General features: G+C 40.7%; 1 protein-coding gene across 15 annotated transcripts in view; it reads left to right on the forward strand.

Annotated features, from left to right (window-relative positions):
* GRIP1 (glutamate receptor interacting protein 1) overlaps positions 1-19,644 on the forward strand; it is a 682,822-nt gene that overhangs the window by 323,396 nt on the left and 339,782 nt on the right. The window lies entirely within an intron of this gene.

The following is a 19,644-nucleotide window of genomic DNA, read 5'->3' on the forward strand; positions in this document are numbered from 1 at the left end:
TGCCATGTGCAGAGATCTGAAAACCCTGATGAGCTTTGATACAAAGTCCAAGGGGGAGCTCCAGGAATGAGGCTGGTCCTTGAAAGGCCCATCGACCCCTCCCCCCCACAATATCTCTGCCACGTGCTGAGTGATACTCTAAGTTCAAGACGTAGAGCTCCAGCCCTCTAATATAAAATTTTAATTCCTGTTAAAAATATACTTTTGATGATGCTAATATCAAGTTGTCTGCCATTTACATTCATTGTGGATGAGCTTCAGGTGTGTTTTGTTTGGTTTTCCTGAGTTTTTTGTTTTCATAGTTAAAAAAAAAAATCAGTGCCACAGTGTAGGGAGTCCTGGAAAAGGATGGAGAAAGGGGCTCAGAAAGATGCATGGTGGTATCCGTACCAGAAGAACTGTCCAGGGTGGTCTGAAAGTCTGAAGACAGCTCTTCTCCTAAGGATGGCCTCTATCTGCGGCCATTTCCTCCTCCTTGTTCCTCCTCCTCTTCCCCCATACCCTCTTATCTCACCCTTTTACCCTCCTCCTCTTTCTTCAAATCTAATGTATAATTCTTTCACAGAAATAGAGTTTCCATACCATTTTTAAGAGAAAAAAACTGGTGGGGCGCCTGGGTGGCTCAGTTGGTTAAGCAGCCGACTTCAGCTCAGGTCATGATCTCTCGGTCCATGAGTTCGAGCCCCGCGTCGGGCTCTGTGCTGACAGCTCGGAGCAACAGCGTGGAGCCTGGAGCCTGTTTCAGATTCTGTGTCTCCCTCTCTCTGACCCTCCCCTGTTCATGCTCTGTCCCTCCCTGTCTCAAAAATAAATCGTTAAAAAAAAAAATTAAAAAAAAAAAAAGAGAAAAAACTGGCTTCAGCTTCACTCATCAAGAACTTCCCACTCAATATAATTTTTACATATTATTGGTTTCTAGTGTGTTTTCATGAAGGCAATGTGAAGGAGTCTTAGCACTTTCAAAGGTGGGGAAGCTGGATGAAGCCACTAGGGGTTTGAAACAAGAAGTGTGACAACCAGGAATGAGATCAAATCTCCCAATGCACAGATGGGGACCAGCCTCCTTCATTTCCTCATGTAGAGTTCTGTAATATCACACTCTTGATTTTAGCTAATATCCATTAAACAAACAAACTACAACATGGTTCCTGACCATTTCACTCACATAGGGTAACACTGAAAAGGACAAAATACTTGACTGACTGAAAAAAGACCCATTTCAAAGACTGTCATGAAGTGTGATTCCACATGAGAGCTTTGGCACTGGGAACTTCCCATCAACAAAACAGGTTGGAGGTGTTCAGATGATGGCCAGAAATACATTCAGAAAGGATGCTTCCTGCAGTAAGTTGAAACATAGCTGTAAATGATTTCAAGGTCTTTTTTTATCTTTGAGACTATTTGAGTCTATGAAATATCATTAGTGGAACAGATGGGCAGGCTGTGCCAGTGACCTGTCCCATCAGCAAGAAAGACCAAATGTACTTTCAGTGAAAGGTATGTATTTAGTAAGATAAGTTATGTTATAATTGTGTATTCTGTATGTAGTGCTATGTTCTACATTTAGTAAGATAAGTTCTAGTTATGTACTCTAATGAAGTTGCAGGAGGGTAGCTTTCTTTATGAGAAAATATGAAATGTCTAATATAAGTACATATATCTCCATTTCCTTATATATCAAATAAAGGTTATACTCGAACGTCATAAGGTTTTGTAAGGCTTAGATCAATCACCTCACATAATCACTTAGAGAGCAATGTCTGGACCACAGGAAGCCCTAAATAAGCTGCTATTAGTAATATTGTTGATATTGTTACGGTTTGCAGTCTACGTGAAGTGCCATCCGTCTCTTAGATAGGGAAACATAGTAATGGCTCTATAGACCAGGCAGCTGACGGAGGGCTTTGCTCAAGTTCAAGTGACATTTTCTTATGCCTGGCTGTACTTTATCCTAAAAGAGAACAGTATAGTGAAAAGACAAAGAAAACAGAATCACCTTTTCCATCCCTCATCCTGTTAGATAACTGAGTGTTAATAGGTTTTAATAAATGTATAAGCCTTCTAGAATGTATTCATGACTAGATGGGGCTTTAGTAATTATAACCCTTTCATTTGCTGTCAAGTGTAGGTGGACTTCTTTTTATGAAATGAAGCGTATCCCCGAGAAGTTGAGCTTAAATTAAATCTTGGTCAAGGATTTCAGTATAAATAAAGTAATAACTAGTAGCAACATTTCTTTTGTCATTTATTACATTCTCCTAAAGCATACCTTGAGATTTCAGTAGGCTGATGTATTATGATGCTCTAGCCAACCACATTAAGACTGCTAATTAATAGTGAAATGACTATAGCCAAGAGCCAAGATAAAGAAATTCTAACCCCTTTCATCTTTGATGCTCAACCTAGATCTTGCATTCTTTATATTGGTCAGCTATTGGCCTCAGATTCTTTCCCATTTAATTTTAACTCTTTGTCCCATTTTTCGGGGGCCAGAAATACAAATGGAACCTATTTTCCAGATGATTGTTTATATCCAGTTTTGATTCGGACAGCCAAATGGCCTCTCTGCATGGTCCACAGCACTCTTGTCTTGCTTATTCACAGCTGCACAGTCCTCTTGGCACGTTCAATGGTATGGGGAAACATGATGTCCCATTGCTGTCCATGGCAGGCTGCGTTTGCCTTGTTAGGCAATGTAAATGCCTGCTGCACCGCTTTGTAATTTGTGTCACTTGAATACAAGTGGGAAGACTTTGAGAGAATTTTCAGAGAAAAATATAAAACAAACTCTTTGAAAATGTGAGAACATAATACATGCTTAGCAGAGAGCATTGTCACTGATGATTTGTATATAATTATTACTCAGTTTTAGGTGGTACTTAAGCCCTTTGTCCAGGATGAGAAGATTCATTTGTATACATCATCATTATCCCTCCTGACGTGTGCTTTGGTGACACTAATCTGTGTTTTATTTCCTGCAGCAGTAATGACGGGGTTGTCTTCTGTGGCTTTATTATGTTGTCATGTTTTTTCAGTGATCGCCCTCATAGTACAAAAGAAATCTCTCATGTGGGGATAAACTCCAGAATAGCTGACATTTAGCAGTCATGCTGGCAAGCATCTAGTTTTCTTCCACTTCATTCTTTTTCCTTGTCAGGCTGAGTCCCGGGGAATTATCATCGACTGTGGTCAGACCGATAGTCGTCGTAATTTTAGGTCAGATCACATTTCTGAGGTGGAGCTTGTTTCTAAAGACTAGATAGCTTGCCCAGGGGTAGGCTGGACAGGACATCCATGCAGGCCTGCAGATGACAAGCCGATTGGCAGGAAGCTTGGGAAAAAAAAGGGCGGGTCACCAGGGTGGCTGATTTGGAGGAGCCACCCATAGTCACAGTTGTCAGTGGCCTTCCTAGCTCAGGGGCCAACTTCTAAATCTGACACAGGAAGCACCAAGAGAAACAAATGCACCAGGGCCTGTTGGGAGGATACTGAGAGTTAGTTTAGCAGTGGAGATCTAATGAATCATCTAATTTTGAAGCGACAATGTTCCTTTAAAGTACATCGTATCCCTTTTATTTGCATTTTGCAGTAACAGAACAAACTGTGGGGGCGCGGCTTCTGTAAACAGACTATTCAAGAGTATGATGATAGTGACTATTCTCTGTACTTCAGCTCAATAGCCCCTGGTAACAGCCTCATACACAAAACACGGTAAACACAGGGAATGATGAAATGAAATTGACTAGTATCGCTTATTAATTTGTTAGCTGTTTAAATAAAGCCAATCCCCAGGGCAGAATCAATCTGTGCAGCCACTCTGCACGGTCTATGCTCCTGTCAAGGCATGTCACACATTACCTTATAGCTGTGTGTTTGCATTCTGTCTCCTTCAAATAAATGTGAGCTCCCGGAGGGTGAGGACCTTGCCTCGTTTTTCTTGGATTCACCAGCAGAAGCCCAGCGCCTAGCACAGAATGGTCCTAGTGGTGTTCAGGGAATTAAATTGAACCAAATACCAAACTAAATACTGCATCTATTTGCTGGAAGATTTTAGCATATGTTTAGGTACACATTTGAAGTTGTACAGCCATATTTGGAAATAAGCATAGTGGGGATTAAGAAGGGTATTGACAATGGGGCACAGGAAAATGCAACTGGGAGAGGAAGAGTGTAGACATGCTCCCAGCCCCCCGGCCCCTTTGCTTCACCGCCAGCAATGTGGGCTGAGGGGCCAGGGTTTGCCCCCCAGCCTCCTCTGACCAGAGGGAAATGAGCCTGTTGACATCCACCGTTGTGTAGCAGAAAGCTTCCTCCAGGCCAGCTAAGTTGCATGCAGTCTAGAATCTCCTTGTTGACAATTCTGCCTGCCTTGACATTTAGTGTTAAGTAAAGCTCACACTAAGTAAGTATACATTGCCACAAAGTTTCTCCAAGTTCACAAGACCGTTGTCTCAAAATAGAAGGTGGCTATGATGGAAGGAGCAAAAACATGGAGATCCAGTTTAATATTCTTTTTATTTATTATGTGTCAGGCACTGAGCTGAGTGCCATACAAATATTAGCTCGTTTATTTTACTTAATAACCCTCAGCTTAGAAAATGTAATGATCCTTCTTTTATAGATGAGGAAACTGAGGCAGAGGACAATAAAGTAACCTGTCAAGGTCACATCAGAGCTAGTAGGTGGCAGAGCCAGGCCTCGACCCCAGGCAGTCCAGCTGTGGCTCACGCTTCTCCTTGCTACACCAAGTTGCCTCACCCTTGTTCAGTTGTGTGATGAAACGCAAAGACTTGAAGAATCTGCAGTCGGAATCTTCTAGTTCTGAGATTCCTTCAAAGCTCAGCTTACAAACACCAACAGCCCTTGGGGTTGATGCCTTAAATCTCCTGTTTCCATCAAAAACATATTTAATGAGCTTTGCTGTGTGCTACCTTCCAAAGGAAAAGCCAAGATATATATGGCATACCTTTCCGTAAGAAAACTTTTAGTTGAGTAGGGAGATGATACATGGTAGAGTTAATGGGGTGACCCAGGTGATGCCCGGCCCCAGTGTGGTGGGGATCAAAGAAAAGAAGCGATCACATGGAGCTGAGAAGGTAGGAGGCTAGAATATTGGAGAAGGATTCCGAAGGATTAGTATAGGCTTGAGGTGAGGCTGTAGGCACTTCATTTTCAGCGCAAAGATAGACACGAGGAAACAGCAGAAAACACAGTGGAGGTGCCAAAGAGCATGCACCCAGCTCTGGCTACAGAACATGGCCGGTGTGGCCATGGGGGACAGTTGAAACTGTAGGTGCTTACTTTGGAAGGAAAAAAGGAGAGTGTGGACATTTGGGGCTAGGGAGATGACTTGTGCTTCAGAAAAATGTATCTGCAGTGATGCTTAGGATGCTGCAAAGGCAGGATCTGTGTAAGGGTCCGTCACATGGTATCAAACAGGAAGAAATGGGGTGGGGGCAACTGGAAAGAAAGGAATGAAAGCAAACGATCATTTGCACTCCTGGAAGACGGCGGCGGGACAGGATCGGTCTTTTTGCCAAGTCGGTTGAAGAGTGGGGACAATTCTGAAGCGATTCGAGTTGGCCTACCATCTCTTCTTGCTCTAATTCATAGAGCTCCAAGCTGTCGCTGTCATTGCATTATGCTTTCTTCTGGCATCCCGAATCATGGTAACTGACAAAATAGTCTGGGGCACTACTTCTGGGGAGGAGAAAACGATGCTCGCTAACAGGATGGGGCACTAACACTGAAACGGGTTCCAGATCAAGTTAAGGATGTACAAAATATTGATAGTGTTCAGCCTTCATTGCGTATGCATTTTTATCACAAATTAATTTCACAGTACTTCTTTGTTTTCAGAAATATTTTTTTTTTAATTTCCTGAACTAACTAGATTTTGTAAATATGTATTTTTTTTCACAGATTTCCTACATTTCCTGTTTTATTCCTCTAATAAAATACAGAGGAAAGCTTTATTTTCTTCCTAGATTTGTTTGGGGAAAAATAATGGAGAAAAATGTGTGGATCAATGAGGCTTTTTCATTTCATGGAATCATTTTTGGGGATTTAACAACAGGAAAGAGATGCATGTAAAGCACTAGCGAAGTTCCTGGCACATAAAAGGACTCAGGTTGATTTGACTATTTGAAAGAGAGGCAGAATCAATAGCACACATGGTTAAGGGCCAGGCTCTGAGGGCAGAAAGGCTTCAATTCAAACTGTAGTCCTGCCACTTACTGGCTCTGTGGCCCAAGACACATTCTCAGTTCATCCTGTTAACCTCAGTTCTTTATCTGTCATATGATGAGATGATGAGACTTCTAGCACATAGGATTAAATGAGATGGTACATAGTACCCGGCCAGAGGTGCTCAGTAATGGTTAACTATCTCTACTACCACACACCATGGCTAACACCCTGTCACCACCATTGTTGGGGCTCTTGCAGCCGGTTTAGTATCTATAATATAAGTTAGGATAAAACCTAGGTGCTTACCAGAAAGGGTACTTACGACATGAAGTTTTATTATATGATACAAGTTCCTAAACTAGTCCTGATAGGCAAACCAGGGGTCTCCTTTCAAGAGACAGGGTTTTCTGCTCCAATGAGTGAGATCTCATTTATGCAGAACACTGTTCTAGCCAGAATTTTCTAGAGACTCACCTGAGGCAAGGATCGAAGTACTTGCTTGGGAAGTACTTGATTTGGGATATACAAATCCAGGACAGTGAGGTGAAGGAAAAGGAAGTCACCAAAAGACCAATGAGGTATGTAAAGCCGCCACATCCCTAGAAACGAAGCAGAATGGTGGTTGCAGGGCCTGGAGGGCATGGGCGGTGAGGAGGGAAATGGGGAGCTGTTCAGTGGGTAATGTGTTTCAGATAAGAGGTGAAAGAGTTCTAGAGATCTGTTGCACAAGGATGTGAATATACTTAATGTTGCTAGATGGTCAGTTTTATGTCCTGTGTTTTTTACCTCACTTTTTAATTTAATTTAATTTAATTTAATTTAATTTAATTTTATTTTATTTTATTATTTTATTTTATTTTATATTTATTTTTAATTTTTTAAGGTTTATTTATTTATTTTGAGAGATCGAAGGCAAGTGGGGAGGGGCAGAGAGGGAGGGAGCGAGAGAATCCCAAGCAGGCTCCACACTGTCAGCGCAGAGCCTGATGCAGGACTTGAGCTCATGAACCGTGAGATCATGACCTGAGCTGAAACCGAGGGTCGGAAACTCAACCGACTGAGCCACCCAGGTGCCCTTATCCCAATTTTTAAAGTGGGGAAGGGGAGGGAGGCAAACTCATGTGACAGTCAACTAGATAAAAGAGTGTTAAATGAGGGCTGCCTTTATCGTTACTTTTCTTTATTTTCTTAATTATGTATTATTAGAGATCACATGAGAGGAAGGCCTTATGCGTGCAGTGACCGTAGGAATATCTTGCATCCTCTTTTTCTTTGTTGAATGTTAGGGAATTCCTTCTAGGGAAAAATTAAAAACTGAAGCTTTCATTCTCAGCTTGATCTTTGGCCTCATTAGGGGATTCATAACGTAAAGAACCCCCGTAGAATAAAGGTGGGCTGCTTTAGAATCAGAGTGAAGATTTAGATGATTTATTAGGCCAACTCCAGGAGATGGGCTTCTAAAAATGTGGAATGTAGTTATTTTTAGTGGCATTTGAGCTTTTCACCCTCCACTTGCTTTCTTCCCTCACTTTCCCATCACCCCTCTATGAAGATGGGGACTCTCCTAGGCCGAGGTTCATTTGAGCATCAAGAGAACTCCATGCTAGTCATACTCCCTTCTGGAATAATGATATAATAATAATATAAGGCTCCGGTTTAGGAAGAATTGTGCTCTCAGATCCTGTGAGACCCTAGGCTGGATGAGCAGTGAAGAGACAGTTCTCTGCTGTTACTAAGAGTACTGAGGGCCAGTAGAAGCTGCATGGAGATGATATTATGTCTCTTCATTAATTAAATGAGGGATTCAGTCCAGACGTATTGTGTGTGTGCACATGTTTGAATATGCACATATGGTTGGTCCATCCCATCTATAATCCCCAAGATACCCTATAATGTGGTAATGCAGCCTGGGAAGAGAAGCAGGCACATAATACTTATGAAACTCAGAAGTGTATGGGTTTGCTTTTAGTTTCTGATATTATAGACTACAATCAAACCTTTGCATATTTTCGGTTTTATATAAACATTTGTTTTTCACACTCTTTTTAATTATTTCTGGCTAGGTTATTCTTGAATGAATACCAAAGGTATCCTTCCATCAGTCGGTATTTTTTTTTTTTTGTCGACAAAGAAGAATAAAACTATTCTAAACTTCACAACAGATCATAATTATTTACCAGCATGTCGTCACTTAAACCCTAAGGGCTATTAAGAGTCAGAGTAAGAGGAAATGCATTTATGGTAGTTGAGTTTGATGATTCACATTGCTAAGCATCATAGAGGGGAAAAATAAATGAACCATGTGTATCCAAAGAAATGTTACTGTTTAAGCATGGCATTTAAGTGTAAGTTGAATGCACTGCTGAATCCAAAGTAGTGTTTTCTCACGAATTAAAAGAGAAAAAGAAAAGTGTTTTCTCTTGTGTTCTAAATCAGATTCATGTGTAAGCATTCTATTAAATTAATACAGCTTTCTCAGATACCATCAATCATTCAAGAATGTTCACTAAACATTCATTGACTACCTACTATGGGCTAGGTTATGGATTTTCAGAAGAATAAAACTGAATCTACCCTCAGGGAGCTCGCAAGCTAGTTGATGAACCAGCTAGCAATAAATTGTAAATATATGTAATAAATGCTCTGGGAACACAGTGCAGTAAGTGATTAATTCTGCCTGAGGGGGTGGAAAAGACTTTGCAGGGGAGGAATCTTTGATCTATGACTAAAAGACAGGGAGGTGTATGGGTTAAGGCTAATAATGCCATCTGCCATGGCATCAACTCTTACATCTCACTCATATCTCAGGCCAGCAGCCTAAAGTGGATCAGCAGTCATGGAAGGAGGCTTTGGCCACAGGGTGATTTGGGAACCATGGATCATTCCCACTTGCTGCTTTCCCTTCCTTCTTCCAGAACGTTGGAATGAGAGGTTTGCAGATGGAAGTTATTATGGGCAAGACCAAGAAGGAACCCCCCATCACTTCTGTTCACACTCTGTTTCTTGGGACTCAGACGTATGTGGCCACATGTAACTGCAAGGAAGATGGAAATCTACTTTAGACATTAGAAAGTAGTAGTAATCTTGCTACTGTGAAGGGTTGTTTTTAGATTTGCTAGAAGGGTGGATAGCAATATAAATAGAAGAGAAGAGCATGAGAAACAGAGTATCATGAAAGAGGAAGGAATATTCTATTTTGGCTAGGGTGCAAGCACAGAGGCAGGGAAGGCTCAGGGAGAAAGACAAAGTTTCCACTAGTTTTAGAGTTCTCCATTGTTGTTCTAATGTAAGCAAATATTAATTGACCGATTTACTGTGCTGAAATTTACTTTTTTTAAAAATATAATTTATTGTCAAATTGGTTTCCATACAACACCCAGTGCTCATCCCAACAAGTGCCCTTCCCAATGCCCATCACCCACTTTCCCCCCTTCCCCACCCTGCATCAACCCTCTTTTTGTTCTCTGTATTTAAGAGTCTCTTATGGTCTGTTTGTAACTTTTTTCCCCCCTTCCCTTCCCCCATGGTCTTCTCTTAAGTTTCTCCAGATCCACATATGAGTGAAAACATATGGTATCTGTCTTTGTCTGCCTGACTTATTTCACTTAGCATAAAACCCTCCAGTTCCATCCTCATTTCCTCAAATGGCCAGATTTCATTCTTTCTCATTGCCAAGCAGTATTCCATTGTATATATAAATGACATCTTTATCTATTCAACAGTTGATGGGCATTTAGGCTCTTTCCATAATTTGGCTATTGTTGAAAGTGCTGCTATAAACATTGGGGTACAAGTGCCCCTATGCATCAGCACTCCTGTATCCCTTGGGTAAATTCCTAGCAGTGCTATTGCTGGGTCATAGGGTAGTTTTATTTTTAATTTTCTGAGGAACCTCCACAGTTTTCCAGAGTGGCTGCATCAGTTTGCATTCCTACCAACAGTGCAAGAGGGTTCCCATTTCTCCACATCCCCGCCAGCTACTATAGTCTCCCAATTTGTTCATTTTAGCCACTCTGACCAGCGTGAGGTAGTGTCTCAGTGTGGCTTTGATTTGTATTTTCCTGATGATGAGTGATATTGAGCATCGTTTCATTCTGTTGGCCATCTGGATGTCTTCTTTGGAAAAGTGTCTAATCATGTCTTGTGCCCATTTCTTCACTGGATTATTTGTTTTTCGGGTGTGGAATTTGGTGAGTTCTTTATGGATTTTGGATACTAGCCCTTTATCTGATATGTCATTTGCAAATATCTTTTCCCATTCCATCAGTTGCCTTTTAGTTTTGTTGATTGTTTCCTTTGCAGTGCAGAAGCTTTTTATCTTGATGAGGCCCCAATGGTTCAATTTTGTGAAATTTACTTTTGAAATAGTTGTTATATTTATCACATCAAATCTGAGGCATAATATTTTGATAATGCATTTTTTTAATTTAAGTTTTGTTTTTCAACAAGATTATAATCTTCTTGTAGGTAAGGGCCCCATTTATACTTCATATATTTCCCTATAGTTTCCCAAGACCACTGAGATACAAAAGTAGTTAGTCAGTGTTTAATTAATTAGCTTATCGTTTAATAACAGCTTCACAGATATGACTTTTATTTAAAGAGGTATAAAAAAAACAATGTCACTAACCATGATACTATATCTAAATAATCCAGGAGTTCATACTTACTAGCAACTAAGGGGCATCTGTGTTGTATCATTAAATCAAATATTTTAATTGCCCATTGTGTATAGGGCTTTGGACATGTTAGTTAGGACAAGTACTTGTTTTCTAGGTATTTAACTCTTCAATAACTTTCAACTTGAAAAACATGTATGATTGTCGTTAGAAAATCTTTATGATATTTAAAGGAGTACACTAGTCCTATATCAAAATGTGTTTGGTTTTATTTACTATAAAACTAAATGTCATTTTCTTTCAAACTGAAAAACATTTCAGATAGACATTTGAATTCAGTCTCCCTGAAAAGAGTAGATTAGTGGGACTCTCACATGAAGGACTATGCAAGTATTTGATGAAAATATTCTGCACTCCAACCAATTCACTTTGTTCATTCTGTGCCATGGTCCTTAAAATCATAGTCCCTGTTGTCTCTTCTGTTTTGTTTTGTTTTGTTTTGTTTTTTGAGAGAGAGACAGAGATAGAGACAGAGCATGAGTGGGGGAGGGGCAGAGAAAGAGAGGGAGACACAGAATCCCAAGCAGGCTCCAGACTCTGAGCTGTCTGCACAGAGCCCGACACGGGGCTCGAACTCAAAGACAACGAGATCATGACCTGAGCTGAAATCGGATGCTTAACCGACTGAGCCACCCAGGTGCCCCCCTGTTGTCTCTTAAATTGAAGCTTCTAACCATAATAAATTCTAACATCAGACTTTGTTATGGTTTATAATATGGATAACTATTTCCACTCTATGAGAAGCATTTTCATTAGTAATGTGTTGAAAAATTGAGGTCCTGCCCACGAGAATGATAATCTAATGTTCTCGTTCTGTGTGCCTATCTCATCGGTCTCTTGGATTTGTGACATGCGTATGTTATTGATAGTTACTCATTGTGGCTCTGTGCTTTGCTCTTATCTGAAATTGCAGCAGGGTCATTTAAGTCACTTTAGGTTTCATTTGCCATCATTGGATCATGATGTAGACTTTAAACTGGTGACACATGTTGTCAGCACTTTTAGATGATATGTGAAACTTAAAAGCATATTTGCCAAGTCTATAAGTGAGGGAAACTTGGTACGAAATCTAAATCTATTCATTTTAACTAAACAAACTGTGAATTGTTTCTCATTGGGGTTAATGAAAGTACCGCTCTAAATCTACAGTCTTATATAATTGAAGCCTTCCTCTGTGGAGCATCTGCCAAAGAGCTCATCATGAATACCAAGGAGAGCTCCTAACTCCTCTCCTGTGGGGAGAGAAGACCTCAGGGAGGAAGTAACCTTTGAGCCAGGTTGGAATTAAAGTACACAGAACCAGGCACTCAGCAGTTGCTCCGCGGGCTGCACCCTGCTCTTATGGAAGATAATCCTGCATATTCCTTTACTTTTGATTTTTGAAGTGTGTGGACTAGGTTGGGAAGTTTGCGAGGGTACGGAATGCAGACTGTGGGGCAGGGGGGAGAGAATAGTTTCCCGGTTATTCCATCTACTTTTTCTGTTCATATTTCTGGGCATCCATAGATAGTCACACCTCTCCTCGTTCCTTACTTACCTTACTCTTCTGCATTAGTTTTCTCAATCTTTCATTTGAAAGTTCTCCTTTTTGTATCCATTGGCTGCTAGAGCCAATAGAGGCAAATTCTTGCATGATGGAATTCACAGTGCTGTTAGGGGCAGCCATTCCAGTGTTCCTACCTTGAAGTCGAGTAACAAGAATTCTGGAGGGTTCCTCAAGCTGCATCTATAATTCTTTGCCAATTTCTCACCTAGATGGTATTTCTATTTTAACTTAAAACCTTTTTTTTTAACCACTGCTATCCCCCCCCAAAAGCAGACTACTATAGTAAGTATCTGAAGATGAAAGAGAATAAAGTTATAGCAAACTTAGAATATTTTAGTCTTTATTGGTTTAAATCAATCTTCCAATTACTTTAGAAGAATTACAAGTTCATTGCCTATGCTCTTTTAATGGTCACATGTAAAGAATTTATTCAAAATTCCCTTTGATATCTATAGTTAGGTGACTTAACCCCTATTTCGCAAGTCTTTTGCTTATTCTATGAACTTCTATTGCTTTTAGTATGGATCATTTAAGACTGATTTTAGGATTATATTCCCTTTACTATCTGTAGGTATCTGGACAGTCTGATATGATACAACAGACTCATTTAAAGTTGTTATTCAGAAGCAGCTATATGCCCTTAGAATTGGACAGGGAGTGTCAGACCCAGGATGACTCAGTTGACTCGGGGTTCACTGGACAATAAGGCAGCTAGGACATCGTAGAGGAGGGGCTGCCTTCTTCTCCCAGGGAGTGAGGTTACACCTAAGCTCGCTTTTCTATAGGTTCTGTGGCTTCATCCCCTTGAAGGGTGGACTGTGGCATCCAGGTGTTCAGTTTTCTCTGGCTGTTACTACAGATAGCTGGCATCCTACATTGTGGCTTCTCGGCACTGAACACTGATGGGGCTGCTTCTGATTCTTGCCTTACACCATGGAGACACAGGAGTGAGAGTCCTCCACTGGCACTCTCAAACAGTGCCAACAGCACCCTGCCCCATAATAAATAGTTTAATCTTCACTACTCCGCTTAGCTTGTCATCACCATCATTTCCATAACTCAGATGAATATAGTCTAATTTATTGTAACGCTGTTTGTGCCATAAGTGGATTCTAATAATTTATTGTTCTGCTAGCGGTAGTCTGTAGCAGGCAGGGACAATACAGACCTGGAAGCCTTCCCAGCTCCAAAATCACTCTTTCCCGTAGACTACCAATTAGAAATCCATTTGGATTAACAGATACCCTTTAAAATGTCAATACGCGCTGAGGATGTTAATCCAATCAGCCTTTTACACCTTAGCACGATATTACTTTGATGAGTTCATCATATTCTTTTTCTTTTAGTGCCTAATTAAGCTCAGCCACAGTGGTGTAGGCATACAGGTAATGTAGGCATTCGAGGGAAACGGCTGATAGACCTGCAGGATTTGAAATTGAGAAAGCCGCAAGAGGGCGCTGAGGGCCAGGGGTGGAGAAGGGCATGTTTCTGCCGAGTGCCTTAGCGGTAGCTGCCCTGCCCTCATTGTAGCATGGACAATTTCCCCAGTTCTGTAGAGTAATGATTCTCAAATGCCAATGTTGCCTATGATTCATATAGGGATCTTAATGAACTACAGATTCTGGTTCTATGGATCTGAGTGCAGCCTAAGATTCTGCATCCCTTAACAAGCTTCCAGATGCTACCGATGCTGCTGGTCCTGAGAACCACATTTTGAGTAGCAAGTCTGCAGAATACCCAGTGTATCCTGGAAAGCAATAGAAATAAGTGTCCATTTCCAAATTTTTTTCTGGCTTTTCTTACAGAGATTCCTTTCTCTTCTAACCCCTCTTCCCAGCAGTACTATTTGTTTTTCAAGCAAGAAGATTTCTGGTGTTTCCATCCCTTTTATCTTTGTTCAAAACTTGTAGATGGGACAGCTGGCAAATCCTACCAGTGCAGAATGTCTTTTCTTCTGGCTGGACCAGTCCTTTGCATGATGTTTGTGAGATATTCTAAGCTCACACATTTAAGAATGAACTTCAAGTGAATAAATTTATCCTTCTTAAATTTTAAGTGTTCAGTTTACTCCACAGCAGCAAAGTACCCCGTCTCTGGTTAGGGGGTGATTAGGTGACAGAGCCTGGCATCGCAGTGGCCCAGCTTTGCTGCTGCTGACCGTGCTGCCCACACTGTGATCACTGAGCATCTCTCCTCTTGGGCTTCTGGGATGCCTCTGTGTCCTGCTCCTAACCGGTCCTTTCCAATGCACTTTATTACCTCTACCTCCTTCCTTTGGTGTTTCAGCCTTTCTTATACTTTGAAATGTCCCTGTACCTCTGCATGTCAAGTCTTACTCATTTTTAAGATATGTCCGAGCTGGGTGGCTCAGTCGGTTGGGTGTCTGACTTTGACTCAGGTCACGATCTCATGGCTCATGGGTTCGAGCCCCGTGTCGAGCTCTGTGCTGACAGCTCGGCGCCTGGAGCCTGCCTTGGATTCTGTGTCTCCCTCTCTCTCTGCCCCTCCCTGGCTTGTGCTCTGACTCTCTCTCCTTCAAAAATAAATAAACATTTAAAAAAAGATATGTTCAAAGGTTGCTTCCACTTGCTCCGTGCGTTTAGCCCTTTCTCTCTGCTCTGTAAGGACTTTGCATAATTCTACTACCATTGCACTTACCATCTATTACAGTGTTTTATTTATGTGTTTGTCTTAACATTGGGATATGAGCTTCTTAAGAAGAAAAACATCATCTTGTTCATTTTTATTTCTGTAACTCCTATTGCAATATCTGGGACCTACTGGGCACAGAATACACGTCAAATGAATGCATTTATTGATCAGCCTGTTTTTCCTTCTCATTCACTCTGTATAATTCCTGAGTTATCATTTACCCCCGCGTAACTTGCCTTTCCTCAGCTTTGATTTATCTGTGGTCCTGGCCAAACCAACAAGGTCTTTCTGTTCTCTCTATAAATCACCTGTAAGTCATTTGTATATTTTCTGCTGGGTTTTACTGACTATTCCTGAATGCTGATTTGGTAAAACTGCAATCCTTTTTACAGACTAGTTTATATATGTTCTGGTCAGACTTCCTGTAGAGGTAATTTGGTAGCTTTGCCACCTGGGAGCAATAGAAGGTTTTGATGTTCCTCACTATCTATGGATCTCGTGATGGAGCGATCCTTTCAGATACAGCTGTCAGGCGATGCATGAAATGCTTTGTCCCTGACATTGAACTGGTCCCTGCAATGCAGTGCTTCCTACTTTTGCCTTTTGTGGGACCAAAATGACTTTGTTAGAACTGGAAGCCCAATTCATTAATCTCCTGCTGGTGATATATAGCCATACAGTACTATGAATTTAGTAATTGTCAGCAGCACTAATAGAACTGTTTATAATGTAATTGGGTAGGATTTCTGTGTATGAAACTAAATTATGATGGATGTGTTACTCAAGGGTGAGGGAAAATAACCTTTAGATAGTGTCAGAGTCTGGGTGGGACTGAGTTGTCTACACAGAAGGAGGTGCTGAGGCAAAAACAGGAGATGCATAGGATGGGGGTGTCAGGCCTCCTCTGGGGCAGGGGGGCTGGGAAGGAAGGGTCAACATCGATGACCTTAAACATCAATGAGCTTAACAATCCAGAGCAGACTGCTTCACAATCGGGGACCCTCATTCAGACACATCTTGGACGTCAGAATGTACGGTAGGACCCAAAACCAAGAAGACAAATAAAATGGCAAGAATCCCCTGAGCAATCTAGGAGCAAGAAGAACCAGAAACTCAAAGCGATTATGTATAAGGCAGAAATGGGGCCCCATGCTCTTTATTATCTTTTCAGGCACCAGTCCACAAGAAGGGGTAGGCTATGTATTGCAGAAAGAATTAAATGGCTGGAAAAGGAGTAAAGAGGCAGGGGAAGGCTATTCTTATAGGACTGGACCTTCCCGCTGCCCCCCCCCCCCGCCCCGAAATAAAGGACCATCTTGATAAATGCATTGGTGAGAAATGAAGGGGAAAGAGGGACTTGAAGAAAGAATGGAACTAATCAGTGTTTATTTCATTTCAAATGTTTTTGTGCATTTGTTCATATATTAATTTACAGTGCTGCTTACTTTGGTAGCTTTCCACTGTCACACCTGGAAGAACAGGAGTTTGGTGGATCTCTAGGGAGCATGCTTAGGAAATGAAGATAATATTTTAATTATGACATAGACCGCAATGGGAAAGCACTAAAGGCACCTGAGAAAGAAATGGTTATTATCATAGGTAAGGGCAAGAACATCTATACAGCTCTAGTGTCTCTATTTTTTACTGTATGGTAAAGTTACTACTGGTAATGAGAATTTGCCTCCTTCCACTTAAGCGTGTAGTGTAGAAAAGGCCCTCCACAATGATTTCAGTCTTTTCATACCTGTGGCCCTTGTGCCGTAAGCCCCTGGGAACTGACGATTTTGAATAGAAGATAGATTAATTTGTTAACACACTAATTTTACCACTGTTTATCTTGTCTGGTTTTATTACAGATTGTTAACTTTCTTTCTCCTCCCTGTTATCCCATTCTTAGGGGTTGGGGGGCGGTTTACACAAAATCCTAGACTCTTTAGGACAGGCTCCTCCTGAGTCCTGGTAAAGGTCAAGGGCCTGGTTTAAAAAAAAAAAAAAGTCTACATTATGGGTATCATTTACTCCACTTGCCCCTATGAAGCATGGCCACTGTTCTGCACTGGCTGATCTATTGACTTCTTCCAGGTCCCTGGCTCCTGATCCACAGATCTAGTCATATCGGTCATACCTGGGCTTTTGATAGAGTTCCTCCTCATGACTTCTACTCTAACCCCTACTCTTTTGATAAAGTTGTTTTGTTTTGTTTTGATAACTCCACCAGCTCAGATAATAGCAGGACTCATGTTGCTTCTGAGTCTTAACCCTTCCACTTTGGAGGAAACTGACACTAAGCCAGTGGTTCTCAACATTTTTTCTACCCCAACATGCTTGGGGATAGAAATATACTTAGTATTAACCTACAGCTGAAGCCATTGCCCCCAAATATTTTTAACAGATATTTAATGAGTACCTGCTGTGTGCCAGGCATTACACTGAGCCCGAGGGTGAATATTAGGTGGATAAGTGCAGTCCCTGCATTCTGGCTTCAGACCAGTTCTCTTTTTTAATTTTTTTCATACAGTGTGTTTTCGAGGGCTGCTTGTTTGCCAGAGAAGTAGACATCTCTTATTGGCCTATTTATCTGCAAACTGTAATCGGGGGAAGGCTGCTAACGCAGTGGTACCTGGCAAAGCTTCTTCATCACCTAGACATTAACCATTCTGTTCATAGAAAGGTGGATACTGCTCTTTTCTCAACCTGAATTTAATTCTTAAGTTGACTATTTTACCGCCTACTTCTGCTAGTCATTAACTGCCTTGATTTAACTATCCTTTTGAATTGTCAAAATACAGATAATAAATAGGGCTGACATTCCCTTTTTATTTTTTTATTGCCTCGTCGTGTTTCCCTTGCCCTTTTCGTCTCTCAGCCTGCAGTCTCCTCCGATTATCATCTGGGGGAGAGCAGCCATTTCTTCCCGTGTTACTGTTTTCTGTTTCCCATGCCATCTCTCATTTATGATGTAATGTTTTTGTATTTTTCTGGGTCAGATGTGTATGGTGTGAAACGTCAGACACGACCACAGATCTGTCTTATCCAAACAGTGTAAATCTGTTTAGCACCTCGTTTGCAGTTAACCTTTCTTCAGTGTGACCTTGGAAATGCTATGGTTGTTTTTTCTTGACTTTCTAATTATCTTCCCGTAACAACGTATTCTCCTTGCAGAGGGGTTGGTGGTTTGGTCGGGACACCTTCTGGACAGCAGAGCTCCGTTAGGCAACGTCGTACCAGTGCCTTGATGATTACAAGCAAACGTGTCTGTCTGGTGCCCATTATTTCCTTGGAAATACTGTTCCCTGTCTCTTTCTGTCACCCCCACCACTGCAGAAATGATTTCATTAGCAGTTTGTTTGGAACAAACATCCCAACTTCTTGGAAAGAGCAGATGAGTTGAGGAGGCTTCCAGAAAAAATGCAAATGGACACAGTTCATATCAGAAGGAGGTCACCCCTCTCCTGGAGGAAACTCTGTGTGGATTTTCAGTAGTAAGCCTGTAAAAAACTGGCAGCCCTGATAAATCAGAAGCAAGACAGGTGAAAATAAAATAATACAAGAGCAGGGAAATAACCTACGTACTGTATAAGCAGAGGGAAAGAGGTATGATGGTATATAATTTCTTCTGTATGGTGATCTGTTGACAGAAAATCATTTTTTCTCGTGTGAATTGAGTGAAGATTGATAGAGAGGATGGGAAGCAACGAAAAGGGAAAAGTGCCAGGAGAGAAAAGGATGAGGAGGGAGCTAGCTATTCTCTGAAGATGGGAAGCCATGATGTTTTGGAAACTGGAAGAATATTCAGATTCGTGACATTGTAGCTCTTTGTTGTCTGATAACATAGAGCCACTGGCCACAAGAGGCTATATAGTACCTGCAACGTGGTCAGTCCAGATTGAGTTGTGCTGTAAGTAAAGAATACATACCAGATTCCAAGTCTTAGCATATATATAACATACAAATGATATATTGTATTGTATTGTATTATATTATATTATATTATATTATATTATATTATATTATATTATATATGTAATTTTAATGATCTTTAACAAGATGTGAAATATCTTATCAGTAACTCTTGGCTTGATTACACGTTGAATGGATAACTTTGTGATATTGGACTAAGTAAAATGTTATTAAAATTAATTTCTGTCATTTAAAATTTATTTTAAATATGACTACAGAATATTTAAAATTACATGTGTGGCCCACATTTCTATCGGCTAGTGCTAGTCTAGTCTAGCCCTATGCTGTTAGTATGACTATCTTGTATCTTTGGCATTTTAACCATGGTTAACTTTCTTGTGTGATTGATTTTACTTTCTCCTCACATTTTCCTGTGAGTATGTTAATTTTCAGGTAGTTGTTTCATTTGTTTTGGAGTTGTATTTTTAAAATAAGTAGATATGAATAAAGAGAATGAACAACATAATCAGAGAATTATTTTTATGAACAGGCTCAGGAGACATTCCTCTGAAATAAAGGATTTTTAAGTACTTCTTAAGTAAACAGTCTTGTCAAATTTTCATTATTGGTAGATATACTACACAAAAAAGGACCTAAGAGAATAAATTGATTCAGAAT

The sequence above is a fragment of the Panthera pardus genome, unplaced genomic scaffold (assembly GCF_024362965.1).
Source record: "Panthera pardus isolate Hobbes unplaced genomic scaffold, ASM2436296v1 HiC_scaffold_6, whole genome shotgun sequence".
NCBI classification, from domain to species: domain Eukaryota; kingdom Metazoa; phylum Chordata; class Mammalia; order Carnivora; family Felidae; genus Panthera; species Panthera pardus.